The sequence below is a fragment of the Engystomops pustulosus genome, chromosome 9 (assembly GCF_040894005.1).
Source record: "Engystomops pustulosus chromosome 9, aEngPut4.maternal, whole genome shotgun sequence".
In the NCBI taxonomy this organism is placed as follows: Eukaryota; Metazoa; Chordata; class Amphibia; order Anura; family Leptodactylidae; genus Engystomops; species Engystomops pustulosus.
This window is the reverse complement of record NC_092419.1, coordinates 77,187,905-77,203,490: the sequence shown is the minus strand read 5'-3', so window position 1 is coordinate 77,203,490 and position 15,586 is coordinate 77,187,905. Positions and strand designations below refer to the sequence as shown.

General features: G+C 39.5%; 1 protein-coding gene across 5 annotated transcripts in view; it reads right to left on the bottom strand.

The window, feature by feature from the left end:
* The window catches only part of NLGN3 (neuroligin 3), a 111,808-nt gene that overhangs the window by 59,193 nt on the left and 37,029 nt on the right, over window positions 1–15,586 (bottom strand). Inside the window, exon 1 of one of the 5 annotated variants that reach the window (XM_072124107.1) lies at window positions 13,149–13,169. The exons of the other annotated variants lie outside the window; for them this stretch is intronic. The gene's annotated coding sequence lies outside the window, so the exon portion shown is untranslated. Of the gene's footprint in view, window positions 1–13,148; window positions 13,170–15,586 lie in introns of those variants that run through there. 5 annotated transcript variants of the gene reach the window in all.

The window sequence follows — 15,586 nt, the reverse complement described above, 5'->3', positions numbered from 1 at the left end:
AAGAAGAGGGACCGCAGCGGCTTTGTGTCTGAATGACATCTTATTCTCGTTGAAAGTGTCTGGTCGTATTAAGCGTTCATAGTTGGAGAGAAATCTCTTGTATATATGTAGAAGAAAGGAATTGAAGAATATACTCTGTATTGGTGAGCTCCGGTAACAAAACCTTTGGATCATACAAATAGTTGACTGAACTAAAATGGATCGTCAGGGAACATAGTTTCTATCTATATAGCTGGGGGGGACTGTAAAAATAATCAATACTATTCGTGCACTCCCATTCAGCCGCAACGCCTCCTGTCACTGTCAGTCTTTGTTTGTATAAAAAGGCCAGCAGTGCCATCCCAACCACAGCCGTGCACCTGCTATAGCCCGAAACTCATACTCTATACCAGTGATGGCGAACCTTTTAGAGCCTGAGTGCCAAACTTCAACCAAAAGCCACTTATTTATTGCAAAGTGCCAGCGCAGCAATTTAAGCAGTAATTTATTTCTCCTTGTTCTTAGACAACTTTCAGTCATTCAGCCTCCTAAGGACACTAACGCAGTTGAATGGAGGAGGGCAAATTCGCCTATCATTGTAGGAAGATTCTATAGGAAGATTCTTTGAGTCCTGTCTGCTGAACTTCATGCTGGGGCGATGGCCCGAGTGCCCACAGAGAGGGCTCCGAGTGCCGCCTCTGGCACTAGTGCCATAGGTTCGCCACCACTGCTCTATACAAACAGGGGCCAGCATTGATGGACTCTGCGGAAACTGAATGGTAGCCCTGGAGAAGGTGATTATTAATATTAACATTTAGAAAAATACTAAAAATATTACATGCCTGCCGTGCAGTAAACATTGCAAAATAAGACTTAACCCCTACGGGACTCAGCCTCTTTTGGCCTTAAGGACACGGCCCCATTTTTCAAATCTGCCCTGTGTCACTATGAGTGGTTATAGCTTTGGAACGCTATGAGATATCCAGGGGTACACATTGTACTTCAAATTAGTTTAAAAATTTGGATGAAATATTCTTTATTTTCAACGTTCTAAATTCTCTACTTTTGATGTAGATAGTCATAGCACCCAAATAAATTCATACATTTCCCAAGTGTCTGCTTTATGTTGGCATGGTTTTTTAAGATTCCACATATTTTACTAGAATGTTATGAGGCTCAGAATTTAGGTATCATTTTTCACATTTTTTGTAAAATCACCAAAACCCGTATTTTGATGGACCTGCTCAACTTCTAATTGACTGTGAGAGGCCTAAATAATAGCGAGACTCATAAATTACCCCACTATGGAAACTACACCCCTCAACGTATGAAAAACCACTTTTAAGAAGTTTGTTAACCCTTTAGGTGTTTTATAGGGGTTAAAACAAAATGAAGGTGCAGTTTGCAAATTGTAATATTTTTTCACAATACACTCAATTTGGGTGGATAATTAAACATTTACAATGGATTAAATGAAAAAAGGCTCCACAAAGTTTGATACCCAATTTCTCCCGAGTACACGGATACCCTATATGTGGTGGTAACCTGCTGTATGGGCGCACGGCCGGGCATAGAAGGGAAGGAGGCGCCATCCAGATCAGATTTGCTAGGTCACATTGTACAGGCTATAATTTTTTTTCTTTTTTTTAATGTGGACCTATAGGGGCTTATTTCTTTTGCCACATGAGATGCACTTTTCTGGTACGTAATTTTGGGGCATCTATAGCTAATTGGTGAGATTTTATTAACTCTTTGTTGGTGGAGGAAATTTTTTTTTTGGTCGTTAACCATACCATAAAAATAGTACATTATTTTTATTCTATGGGTCGCCACGATTACGAAAAGACCTAATTTATATAGATTTTTTATTTTTTCCCATTTTTACTGAATAAAAAGTAATTTGGCAAAAATGTTAATTTTAGCATCACCGTCTTTCATATGCATAACTTTTTTATTTTTTGCCTCACAAATCTGTTTAAGGGCTTATTTTTTGAGAGAAGGATTGTTCTTTTTAGTGGTCTTATTTTAGAGTGCATAACATTTTTTAAATCACTTTTTAGAGCATTTTTTATAGGGTATTAATTTAAAATTATCTTTTTTTGGAGCTTTTTTGGGGTTTTTCTTTTTCACGGGGTTCACTTTGCGGTTCTAATAATGATTCTGTTTTATTATGCAGATTGTTACGGACGCAAATATGTGGGGGTTTTGTGTATTTTATTCAATTGTACTGAATAAAAACTAATTTGGAGAAAATCTTGTTCATTTTAGCATTTTAGCACTTTTTAGAGCATTTTTTTATAGGGTATTAATGAAAAATTATCTCTTTTCGGAAAGTTTTTGCATTTTTTTCTCTCCGGCGTTTACCGTGCGGGTCCAGTAACGATTCTGTTTTATTATACAGATTGTTATGGGCGCGGCAATACCAAATTTGCAGGGTTTTTTGTGTTTTTTATACTTTATTAAGTGTTTTTATGGGAAAGTGACATTTTAGGGGCTTATATTTTAATATATTTATTTTTTATTTATTATAATGTATAGTGTTCAGTGTTTTTCTGGTGCCGGCTCCCTTTGTGAGCCGGTGCCAGAAGCAGGACGTTATAGTGCGTCCCCGTGCACTTAGCATGTAGCTCCGGGGACGTACTATAACGTCCTGGTGCCCCTAGGGGTTAAAAGGATAAGTTTGACGCCGGCAGAGGTCGCATTAACGCCTCACTAAGTGTCATAGACGCATGATGAGGCACCATTACTCCAAAGAATAATTGCCATGCGTAAAAGTATGCTTGGCAATTAACCCCTGAAAACTGCACATGAGGCAGTGTCCACAAGACCAATAACAAAGCTAGTTTCACGCTGCAAGTATTAAGCAGCATGTAAGGGGCTATGTTATTGGCTGAGTGCACTGGAGTGTGAACGTGTTCCATCAGTTTGTGCGGCTGCCAGACTTCAGCCACACATGCTTCCCTGCATGGCCGGCGCCAGCACCCGGCTTACCCAGGCAATTGGTGCCGGGGCCCCAGAGCTCCCAGAGGGGCCCAAGGCACACGCTGGCAAGATGATAGAACTCAATTACATCGGCTTCCTTGAGTCGCCGATGTAATTGAGAGACAGCTTGCTGGCGCGGGCGACAGGGGGCACGCCGTCAGCATCCCTGCTGCTGCACAGTAGACGCTGTGCTGAAGATTGAACTTTCCTTGGACAGAAGCAGTAGTAACCAGCCGGCTGCGCTGGTCATTTTACATTTCATGTATTTTAATGCTTCAAAGAGGTTGGTTTCATACAATTTGATGAATATGTACCTTTATTCATCGAGTCTTGAGGCATACATATTAAAGAGTGCATGCAACCAGTTGCCACAGAGTTGTGATTTTTTTTTTTTAGAAAATTTTGATGAGGCTCATCAAAACCAGAATATTTGGCTCTTATACCACATGGATCCCAGATATAATTTCTCCTAACCACACCTGCAGAATTAAGCACATTTGTATATTCAACTTTTGTGCATGTGTTCAGAAGAGGGTAGTAAGTCAGTAGCAGATAGTGATAAAAAGGCTTTTTTGGCTATCTATATCTGCTCACTGTGCCGGACGCTGTGCTGAAGATCGTGGCCCCAGAATAGGTGGAGAGGAGCGTGGGATGGAGCCCTGGACCTGCATTGCTTTAGGTAAGTTAACGTTTATTATTTTTCTACTGCCACTATAAGGTGCTTAATGTGCATTTAACTAATTCATAGGGCAGGGGGCTGTATATACCTAACTAATGGCCTGGCTGTTGCAGTTAAAAGGGGCTGTATATTAATTTGTGTGCCTGTATATTAATTTATGGAGCAACTGTATATTAACCTCTTATGGGCGCAGTGTTTTTCCATAAATTTTTTATATAACGTGTAGAGAGCTATGTGAGTGTGCAAGTGTGGGGAAATTGGCGAAAAAACGCATTTGTGTCACTTTATTGTGGGCTCAGTTTTTACCATATAGGTTTTATTGTATTTTAATACATTTTAGAAAATGAAAACATTTTCATTCTATGGTGTAGGAGCTGTGTGTGGTGTCAGTTTTTGTGAGATGAGCTGACATTTTCATTGCTACCATTTTGAGGACTGCGACTTTTTGATCACTTTTTCTAAAAAAATTTTATGTGATGTAAAATGGTGTAAAGGTGCCGTTTAGGATAATTTGGCCAAATATGAGGTCCACCGTCAGGAGCAACCGTTTTTATATTTTGATCATGGCATTTTGAGATGCAGTGATGCCTGCTTTTGTGATTTTTACTGTTTATTTAGTTGTATATCAGTTGTAGGAAAGAGGGGTGAATTCTTATATTTTTTTTTAAGTTTTTTTTTTTAACAATTTTTTTAGACTCTCTAGGGTAATTTAACCCTAGATGGCTTGATCACTCCTACCATATGCCACAATACTACTGTATTGCAGTATATGGAATTTTTACATAGGAATCATTACAATGTGTACATGTATAGTGTAGAGCACTAAGAGGTTAATTCATTAAAATATTGTGTTTTTTTCAATGCCGCCATATGAGTTTCCTGCTAAGGGGCCCACTGAGGCTCTGTCGCCCAGGGGCCTACTGAATCCTGGAGCTGGCCCTGCTTCCCTGCTCCACAACTCAGCAGAACTAGGTAACAAAAAAAGCCATTGGCAGCTCCCATCCTGCTACTATCACCTGGCCCTGTACTCTCCTCCAACCCAAACAAACCATGCTCCATGCTGCTGTATGGCACTAGCTAGCTTCCCTGTCATGTCCCTCCAGGCACGGGAGGTGATATACTGGAGGTCGGGGTAAAGGCCAAATTGTCTGGAGTTCAGCTGCACTATGGGTGAGGACAATTTGACTCTTTTAACCTTATAAGAATCCCTCTTTTTATGTGCACTTGCATTGTTTTCTTGAGATATGTCTGATGGGGATTAGTTTCCACAATAGGTACTCGTTGTCCATCTCCCAGGTGTGCTTACACAATATTCCTATGTTGTTCTTACTGCCACTGTGCTAAATATTACACACAATGTTAACCCACGCTGTCTAGTGTCGGGGTATATCTCCCCTGGGCACAGGTTTCTATTATCTTGTATGTATTTGTTGTCATGGTTTTAAAACTGTTTTGTTTACAATAAAACTATCTATATTTGATTATACTCCCTTTTGTGGAACTCTTTTTTGGTTTACATTCTATAAGGTGCAAACTGCTTGCGCAGGTATTTAAGAAGTGTCTGCGCCACATTAGTGTTGCACACTACTGTTTTGTGGCGTGGCTGCACTACTCTTCACACAACACAAATTTTATGCTCTGAACGGGGCAGTCTGACAGAAATGTATTGCACACCCATGTTAAAGGTGCACCAAAAAACAAAGTGGTGCACTGCGTCGAGGAACTGCAGTGGGCAACAAATTCATGAAGAACATGCGGCAAAAATCCTGTACCCGATGCCCCCTGCACACTACAAAGGCAACTGTGCATGGTACACACTGCACTGATCTTAGTAAATGTGCCACACTGACTCCAGCAACACATGCTCCCCTGCTCCACAAGGAATCCGGCAGAACCAGGTTCAAAAATTAAAAAAGTAGAAAAAGTGAGAGCCATTAGCTGAGAAGGATAGTCTACCTGCCCATATCTAATATTGCATCACTATCAGTTATATGGTTACAGGGTAAAGGTAATACAATTTTAGCTGCTTTTACGCATTCCAGATGACTTGTATTTAGAAACTCTAGTCAAGCGGAATGGGGAGTGGCTTTGTGCGATCACATACATATTTCAACTGAAACATGTGATCCGTAAGGATGCGGTCACACATACCCCTAGCACTGCATTTACAAACGCAGCACTAACGTACAGGAACGAGCTTTGGGACAATAGCATATGCGTTTCTATGGTGTGTACTCCTTGTCGGTTAAAAATATTCCTCCAAAATGCCAAAAGGAGTATTTTTACTCTCCCTTGAAAACGTTAATACGACCTCTGGTCACCAGCAAACTCACTTTGTATATGTGGATTGAACCTTACAAGTACATGTCAACGGGCTATCCTAACTTCATCTGTAGTTAGCTTCACCTACCGTCTGCAATATTTATCTTTTAATGTCTGAACCCAGAAGCTATGTATATTTTCTCACTGTCTGTCATGCTTAGATCTCCTGCCCTAGTTGCCAAGTGCTGTCTGGATTGATAAGAGTCTCTTAAAAAGGCAACCACAATATGACCTAAATTGTAACTGTTACATTGATCCTGACTATTATAAATGTATATATTTATCATAAAGTAGACATAGCATTCATCTTTTCTTTCGGAAATCCGTTGATTATGATATTAAACATATATAAATATCTGTCGTAATAACATTTTGCTTTTAGACAAAAATAGAAAAAAATGTACTAATTACTGTTTGATATGGAAAACTTCAATTTAGGATTTAAGTTCATGCCCATATTATGGATCTGTATAAAAGCCAACATGGATTAAAGCTTGCAAGTGGATTGCAAGAAAAAATTGCCATAGAAAATGTGGTACAATTTTGGTGGAAAAGATAAAGTTTTCCAACAGAACTGTTATAGTCTTATACGGCTCTAAAAATAGTAATAAGTAATTGTGGGCTTTTATCATGATATTCTTCCCAACTCACGTTATGCCAGATTTATAAAGTGCCTTAGACGGGCCTGCCTGGCGTAGAATTTTGCTATAAGTAAATGCACCAGTCTTGAGCGACCCACTCCACTCCAACTTGGGTGGTGTAGAGGGAAGAAAACTGGCTTTTATGCCGGAAATCAAGCCTATAAGCCAGTGGTGGCGAACCTATGGCACAGGTGCCAGAGGCGGCACTCCGAGCCCTTTCTGTGGGCACCCGGGCCATCGCCCCAGAACACTAGACAGGACTCAAAGTATTGTCCTGCAGTTCCAAGCAACTTAAAAGATGCTGCTTTCAGTCATATTTTGATACTTACTTTGCTACTTGGGACTGTAGGAAGAGGAAGAATGAGTAGACAAATTATTTTCGGAGGACCTACTGCTGGCCCCACGATTCTCTGTGTAAGGAGGGACACTGGAAAGAAGCCAAAAGTATAAAAAATGTACATCTTTCTACTGTGTTGCTGTCCTGTTGCTCAGGAGGCAAATATGAAGTTGTTGAGAAGGGAGCAATAAGTTACTCGGCTGCTAAAAGGTTCGCCATCACTGCTATAAGCCATTATAAATTCCCTTCCTCCAATGTGCATATATCAATATCCAGGAAGACTGAAGCAACATTGATCTGTCCAAAGAAAATTAGAAAAATTTGGATTCAATTCAATAAAAAGAGGGCATTAAAAAATTAAAATCTGATGGGTCACCTGAGGCATTCAATAATTACAAAACACTTACCAAAATCTGTAAGAAGGAAATAAAATCAGCAAAAATACAAAAATGAACGACAGATGGCCAAAGATAGCAAAACAAATCCTAAAACATTTTTTAAGTAAATGAAAAAAAAATGGGTCAGAGCAGACCCCTGTATTCTGAAAATGGGAAACTGGTGACTGGAGACCGAGAGAATGTAGAGATACTAAATGGGGTTTTTTAGCTCCATTTATACAAATGCCAGTCTGGGTGATGCATCCTGTAATATACTAGACTGGCTGAATGTAGACATTATCCAATCTAGGCTCAATAAAAATCAATGGGGCACATTTACTTACCCGGTCCATGCGCCCGAGATCGTGCATGTGTCGCTTTCCCGCTCAGGTCCCCCAGAGTTCACCTTCTTTATTCTTGGTGCATGTAATTGCACAATTTGCGACACAATTTGAAAGTTAAATCCCACGCTCAGCTCGAATCAGTTGGATCGTCCGGCGGCATGCCCCCCGATTTGTGTCACATGGAAGCCAGCGCGTGCAACACAATCCCATGCAAACCCCTGTTAAAGTGCGACATGCAAAGTTCGACGAAAGTGCAATCCGCAACCCTTAGTAAAAAAGCCCCAATGTGTACAAGGCCCCTAGACCAGACGGGTTACACCCCTGAGTTCTTAAAGAACTCAGTTCTGTTATTTCTGTACCACTGTCTAAAATCTACAGGGATTCTCTAATATCTGGTATGGTGTCAAGTGGCGAATGTTGTGCCAATATTTAAAAAAGGCTCCAAAACTTTGCCAGGCAATTACAGGCCTGTAAGCTTAACTTCCATTGTAGGGAAAGATTGGAAGGGTTAGTAAAAGACAATTTCCTGGAGTATGTGACATCAAATAGTATAATAAGTGACAGCCAGCATGGGTTAACTAAGGATAGAAGTTGTCAGACTAACCTGATCTGCTTCTATGAAGTGGTGAGCAGATTTCTGGACAGAGAAGCTGCTGTGGATATTGTGTTCTTGGATTTCGCAAAGGCATTTCACACTGTCCCTCATAGACGCCTGATGGGTAAAATTAGGGCTATTGGTTTGGCAGGAAACATTTGCAAATGGATTGAAAACTGGCTGCAGTATTGTATCCAGAGAGTTGTGGTCAATGATTCCTACTCAGAATGGTCACCAGGTATAAGTGGTGTACCCCAGGGTTCTGTGCTTGGCCCACTACTATTTAAAATATTAATAAATGATATAGAGGTAGGAATTAATAGCACTGTGTTTATTTTTGCAGATGACACCAAGCTGTGTAGTGAAATAAAGTCTATGGAGGATGACTGAGTGTTTGGTCATCCACTTGGCAAATGAGTTTCAATGTGGATAAATGTAAAGTTATGCACCTGGGGGTTAATAATCCACAGTCAACATATGTCCTTGTGGAGTAAATTTGGAAGAGTCCCTTGTTGAGAAGGACCTGGGCGTACTAGTAGATCATAAATTAAATCATAAATGAACAGCATGCAATGTCAATCAGCTGCCTCTAAAGCCAGCAGGATCTCGTCATGTAAAAAAAGTGGTATGGACTCTCGGGATAGGGATGTAATATTACCACTGTACAAGACATTTGGTTCAGCCTCACCAGGAATATGCTGTCTAGTTCTGGGCACCTGGAACTGGAGAGGGTTCAACGAAAAGCGACAGAAATTATAAGGGGTATGGAGGGTCTCCAGGAAAGATTAAAACAACTAGATTTATTTAGTCTGGAAAAGAGACAACTACAAGGGGACATGATTAATTTACCGAATATATTGTAAATATATGAATGGTCCATACAAAAAATATGGTGGAAAATTTGTTCCAGATTAAATCAAATCAAAAGACGAGGGGGCACTGTCTCTGTCTGGAGAAAACAAGGTTTAATCACCAGAGGCGGCAGGGGTTTTTTTGCTATGAAAACTGTCAATCTGTGGAATAACCTGCCTCAGGCGCTGGTCACAGCAGGGACAGCAGAGAGTTGTTTCCCCTAAATCTCTTCCCCAATCCAATCCCTTCCCTTCCTTGGTTGAACTTGATGGACATGTGTCATTTTTCAACTAAGATACTATGAATTCCATAAACTAGTCAGATTTGTACCCGTTCTATGAATCGGCTTATAGATTTGCTCATCTGTAGCCAAAATCTATTACACAAAAAAAACTATTAGTCACATTGCTACTGTATATAGAACCATTATAATGTTGCATTCAGCGTTCAATCAAGCGTGTTATATAAGTTACTTTTTCTGTTAACCTTCATGAAATTGTTGAAGTCTTGACTAGTCCATTACTACCGCCATATTCCCAGACTAGGTCTGATTAAACAGCTTTTGATTAAAGGAAGTGATGGAAGTGTTGTCATTTCAATGCTAGGCTTCTGGCAAATTCTAAATATTCAATTGTTGTAGACTTTACTATGTACAGGAAATAAATTATTTTATTGACCCATCTGTACCCTTTATGACTTGCAGCCAGCAAAACGAGTGTCAAAGAATAACTCTAAGCTATCCACTGTACAAAAAGTGAAGATGAGTCACAATAAATGAAGAGTTTTGAAACCAACAAAATTCTGCAAAGCCTTCTGCCTACAGGGAAAATGTACTGTATTTTTTAGACTATAAGTCGCTCATTACTTTAAGATACACCCCAGATCATCAAAAAGTCATCAAATATATTTGTATTTAAAATTCCCTGGTGGTCACACACACATAGGAACAACACTGCTGCATACACATACACACACAGCTCTGCTACATGCATTCACTCATACTCACTGGAGTCTGTCTGGGCCACTCCATAACCTTAAAGTGCATCTTTTTTAGCCACTCCTTTGTTGCCTTGGCTGTACCTTTTGGGTCATTGGGGTAGATTTATCAAGCTGTCTGAAGTCAGAATATTTCTAGTTGCCCATGGCAACCAATCACAGCTCCCTTTTAAAATATTCATGAGCACTGGTAAAATGAAAGCTGAGCTGTTATTGGTTGCCATGGGCAATATTCTGACGTTCAGACAGCTTGATAAATCTGCCCCATTGTCTTGCTGGAAGACCCAGCCATGACACATTCCGAATGTCCTGGGGGAGGGAAGGAGGTCGTCACTCGGGATTTTACAGTACATGGCTCCATCCATTCTCCCATTGATGTTGTGAAGTAGTCCTGTGCCCTTATCAGTGAAAAACTGCCAAAACATAATGGCCCACACTTGAGCCAGAACTCTTGATTTGGTAGAGAATCAAATTATTAAATTCTCTCAGCAAAATGCAAATAAATGTATATAATTTATACAATGTGATTTGCTGGATTACATTTTTTGTAATATTTTGGTTCTCAATGTTAAAATTAACCTACACTTAAAATTATACATTGTTCATGTCCTTGTCAGTGGGCAAATTTACAAAATCAGCAAGCGATCAAATAATAGTTTCTTTCCCTGTAAACCACACCTGAAACACCTGGAGGTCTTATTCAAAGAGGTGTAAGAGCTTCATAAATATGACTTTTGGTTTCAACATGATATTTTCAATGTTTCACCAAAAAACTGACGTGTGTTCAGTGATGAAGTAAAATTCCAATTAATCCCAAATATCCCTCTCTGAAGATCTTTCTGTACAATGTACAGCTGCTGAAATTTGTAGCTCTTGCTACAGCTACAATGTCTACGCGTGGACATAGTAATACAGAAGAGGTGGACCAGTGACTTAATAGAACATAAATTTTTATTAAAATAACACAGGCTTCAAATGGACGTTAGATCAAAAAGATAACATTATAAACATTAAAAGGGTATTCTCATTACAGCACATTAATGTCATTCTTTTTATTATAAGTTATACAATTTTCCAATATACTTTCTGTACTAATTCCCCACAGTTTTCTAGATCTCTGCTTGCTGTCCTGCTATATAAAGCTTCTATGTTTACTACAAGTGGACAGAAATCTGACCATGGTCACGCATGTGCACAGCTCGTTATACCACACACCTCTGATTACAGTCTGTGATATAACGAGCCGCGCACTTGTGAGACCATGGTCAGATTTCTATCCACTGGTACCAAACATAGACGCATTCTATGGAATGACAGAAAGCAGAGATCTGGAAATCTGTGAGGAACTGATAAAGAGAGTATATTGGAAAAATGTATAACTTCTTATTAAAACAATAACAATTATTTGCTGAAATGGGAACACCCCTTTAAGAACATTAATCACATTATACCATCACAATTTTCACATCAGTAGCATCTTCATATCAAGTACATATCATCTAACATATAAAGCTGAGTGTATATGTGTGTGCATGTATGTATGTATGTTCGCTAAAGGAAACGGTACCGTAACGTTTACAATCACCAAATTTTGTACAGTCGCTTACTGTACTTACTCAGGGAACGTCATATTCTAGGTTTTGAGCCGAAATTTTGACAACTCGCTTTCTACTTAATCTACTTAATTACCCACAATATACAGGAGCCATTGTTTGCTGCTGCTGTGGCAGTTGGAAGTTGAGCCGTGATTGGTTGCTGCTCTGAAATGCGAGTGTCAGAGACAGACAGTAGAATGAGAGTGTCAGAGACAGACAGTAGAATGAGAGTGTCAGAGTCACTGGAAAAGACTGTCAAAAAAGTTTATAAAAAAGGGATGTTCATATAGATGCATATTAAAAAAATTTTTTACCAATTCTATTTTGTTGTAGCTAAGAGCAGTTATTTACTATTCCGGGCAAACCATCATTACACCAGTACTAACGTTCAAATAAAATACCGAACAAACCTCCTCCACGGTCCCCAACCACCCCTAAAAATCTTATTTTCCTTCCTCCTTATAATTCTTGTAAACTAATATGTCCATCTTCACATACAAACCCCAACGTCTGGAGATTAGTGTCATGAAGATCTTTCTGTACAATGTACAGATGCTGCAATTTGTAGCTCTTGCAATAGCTATAATATCTACACGTGGACATAATAATACAGGAGAAGTGGACTAGTAACTTCATAGAACATAAATTTTAATCAAAATAACACAGGCTTCAAATTGACTGCCACTCGCAGACCACCATTGTTTAACACAACTAACCTAATAAATGGCTATCAAGAAGATATAGCAGTGACGACTCCCACTGACCTTTTCTGGCTTAACACTTGAGAGCTGAAGGCAGTTGAGAGACTTGTATTACAGTCCATTATAGTCTATTGGCTTTCTTTAGCTCTCCAAAGTAAAGCCAAGAAAAAAGTTAACTCTGTAATGAGTGCTTTATTACACCATCACTGCACTTATACCGCAATAACTACTACAGCTATACTTATGATAAAATAATTATGATATTATTTTTATTTCACAAGTGATTTAATGACGTTCCATTTGTAAATTTTTTCAGACTTCTATGGCCCTCAGTCCCGACAAGGTTAAGGAGAATACCATAAAGACCTGTTGTATCAGTTCTGTATTCTGTTCTGTCTACAGCACCTATAGAACAGCTCTCACAATTCTTATATTTTATGTTTTCTTACTGTGCTTATACAAATGTGACTTTGCTAGAGTCTCCAAAGGAAGCACAATGATAGTGACAATTATGACAATGACACACAATGCTTCTCACGACACTGTCATTATAACGACAATATAACAAGAATGGCTTTGTAACTGGGACAGGGCAACACAGATATCCACAGGATAAAAGTGGTGTCACAAGCATTATCAAAGATGTGTCAGGATGACACACATAGTAGCAGTGTTTTTTAGGAATCTACATGAAATAAGCAGAATGATGTCACATTTTTGAACCATCTCTGTCCATAATATGACTGACCTTGTCGAAGCACTGTTGTCATGCATATTAGCATTTACTTGTCCAGGCACCTTATTGGTGTGCATGTTTTTTTCAGACCATATTAATATGCTTTCATCTAATAGTCCTATAATGCAAAACCATGTATCAGATGAATATAATAAATTGTTTTTGACTTGTTTTGTTACTATTATGATGATACAGAACATTTAGATAAACCCTCCATAGACTGATATGAAAAATTACATGTTTAGTTCAAAAAAAATTTAGGCTTAATTATTAAAGAAATGTGTTCTCATCAGAGGGATTAATAAAATGAATACAATCTAATAGTTGAATATAATTAACATTAATTACAAACAATTACAAAAAAATAAACAATTAATACATGTATAATGTAAGCTTTAAAAGAAATGTTGATTACTTAATGCATTCAGAGAAAGAAAATGTCTGAAGAAAAGTAATGCAGCATTAACATAAACAAAATTGTTAAATACGGCAGCAGCAGCAGCAAGGGGAATAGGCATAGCCCCTCGAGAAAAGTCAACACAGGCATTGGAAGCAACTACTCTCTGAAGCAGTGCAAGCTAAACTGTGTGCAAAAGACAAGCACATCAACCATATCATGACCATGCTGGAAGACCAAGAGAGTCGCAGAAGAAGAAAGAATTTGAGGCTGAAGGGGCTTCAAGAATTCTGGACTGCTAATACTCTCACGGCATAATTAAGCATTTTTATTTCATGATTGTAAATGGCTAGTTTAAAGGTATGTACATAGAATGTTAAGGGGTTACATTCCCTACATAAGAGAACCCAACTGCTTCTCCTACAGATGCAAGCTGAAGTAGCACTATTGCAAGAGACCCACTTTAGGGAAAAACATATTCCCAAATTACCCACCACACAAATTGGTGCCAAAGTAGTCCCCCCTATGTCTGAGTTTAAAGGGGTATCAATAGGGATCAATAAGGACCTGCCTTTTATCCTGAAAGATACATATAGTGATGCGGAAGGGAGAGTGCTCTTATTAAAAAGCACAATAGGAGGACAACAGTACACATTTGCCTCTATCTATACTCCCAATCATGGACAATACGCCTGGCTGTGTAACACCCTGTATTTGATTAAGCTGGTTAAGGTAATAGGGGGAAACGTTAAGGCTACGCTAGACTTATCCACAGGTCACTGAGCGTTATCTTTCAGGGCACTTCGGTGGATGAAATTACCTCTGCAGAAACTAAAACTAGTTGACACTTGGCGCCTTCAAAATCCTACTTCCACAAATTACGCATTCCACTCAGGACCATCATGACTCCTACCACAGATTGGTCTATATATTTATCCAATCCCATTTCGTACATGAGATGATCACATCAAGCATAGGATTAATTTCCCTTTCAGACCATGCCCCTGTTTTAAAGACAATTATGCTCTCCCGTTTACCAAGAGATTGGACATGGAGACTAAATGACACATTGTTGGGCGTTGAGGCTCTTCTTAAAGGACATCTACCACCAGGATAAAGAATTGTTAACCAAACTCACTGAAATACTGGTGTGTGACCCCTCTGTAAGGATCTTCTCTTATTTTAACTTCTTGCTTTTACAAAAGCAAGATTTTAAAATTATGCAAAAAATCCTGAGGGGCTTTGGACTTGATAGGTGTTAATGGTGCGGGGAGCCCCTTGGGCTCATTTGTATAATTGCAAAAAACCTATTTTTTTTTTGTAAAAACAAGGGCAAAAGAAGCTAAAAGAAAAGCAGATCCAGACACAGGGGGGACACACCAGTATGTCAGTGTGCATTATTTACAATCCTTGATCACGGTGGTAGATTTCCTTTAAAGAACTCACAGAAAAAATGACGTTATCATTTGAGAATATAAGAGATCTTATAAAGGACTGGGAGGGACAGAAATTGCTAGCCAGGGACTACCTTATGGAGATGGGAGCTAGGACAAAAAAAAAAAATAAATTACCGTATATACTCGTGTATAAGCCGAGTTTTTCAGCACAAAAAATGTGCTGAAAAACGTCCCCTCGGCTTATACACGAGTCAATACTGACTAAAATTGACTAAAAAAATAATAAACTTATATACTCACCCTCCGGTGGCCCCGATGCGCAGCGCTGCTCCCCCGATGTCATCGCGGCTCCTCTTCTGGCTTCCCGGCTGCTGTTCTTCTTCCTTCAGCGTGCTGGGCGCCGCCATGCTCTTCTCGCAGGCGGCGCCTAGCATGACGTCAGCAGCGGCGCGTCATACTAGGCGCCGCCCGCGTGAAGAACAAGACGGCGCCCAGCAAGCTGAAGCAAGAATAGGAGCCGCGATGACATCGGGGGAGCAGCGCTGCGCATCGGGATGCACGGTGAGTATATAACTTTATTTTTTTATTCTGCTGGGGGCACGGCTGTATACTACTGGGGGCACGGCTCTATACTACTGGGGGCACGGCTCTATACT